The 1,015-nt window shown below is 27.8% G+C and overlaps 1 pseudogene; it reads left to right on the plus strand.

Annotated features, from left to right (window-relative positions):
* The first annotated feature begins 229 nt into the window (after nucleotides 1-229).
* Nucleotides 230-329, plus strand: LOC138822182 (U6 spliceosomal RNA; annotated as a pseudogene).
* The last annotated feature ends 686 nt before the right edge of the window (nucleotides 330-1,015 follow it).

Here is a 1,015-nt window from a genome sequence, read left to right on the forward strand (position 1 = left end):
GTATGTTCAAATTTAAAATGAAAACGACAAAATAGTCATTGACAAAAAATTGCAAATTTTAGCAATCTACCAACAATAGTTTTTTTTTTCATTATACACAGAATTTTAGAGAAATAAGACCAATAGCATTTTTAGGAACAATAAGGGTTCCTTGTTATAAATAGTCAACCATGAATATATGCCTGTATAAAGATTGTATCATTACGTACTTAAATTTAGAGGATACTACATGTTTCAGCAGCAGGTCTACCCAAATGACAACAATACAGAGATTAACATGGCACTTGCAGAAGGATGATATATAAATTCGTGAAATATCCCATATTTTTCATTCTTCAAATGCAAGAAATGAAAAACAGTTATTAAAAAGTTGATTACAAAAATACAAGTGTAACAATACAAGTAATTCATAGAATTGAAGGTTAGTTTGACATCAGTATATTAAATCTTCACCTGAGAAAGGCCTTTACATATCATAATCGTTACAAAACTTGAAATTAGTTAACATTGCCATTTTATCCCAAAGAAATAAAATAAGACAAGGACCTAGGAAAAAAAGGAATCTTAAACTTTTTCTATATGGAATGCAATTTGAAAGGACACATTTATTAATAAACATATACATTATATAACAATGTAGAATTCAAAGTATTATATCTAGGAGCGAATTAAATAGATTATGGACATTATACAAACATAGATATACTTTTTTCAGAAAAGCACCATGAACATCTTTAGTTTCTATACTATTCATTTCAAAAGATGTTAAAATTATTTCTGATTTAAAAAAATCACAAACTCTGCAGAAATTATTATAAATGTATACAAACAACTCTTGAATACATTTTGACATCAAAGTCAGGCAATTCACTTGGAAGAACACCTGGGAATCCATGAATTTTTAAAGTAGGATATTGCTGTTGCTTTGTTTTGTGAAAAAAATTGTAGGGACACAAAGGATGGACTGGCATTTTTGAAATTTAAGAAAATTAACCAAACCATTACAACTTAGGAG

Source organism: Dipodomys merriami, unplaced genomic scaffold (genome assembly GCF_024711535.1).
Source record: "Dipodomys merriami isolate MVZ:Mamm:240054 unplaced genomic scaffold, mDipMer1.0.p SCAF_997, whole genome shotgun sequence".
NCBI lineage: Eukaryota > Metazoa > Chordata > Mammalia > Rodentia > Heteromyidae > Dipodomys > Dipodomys merriami.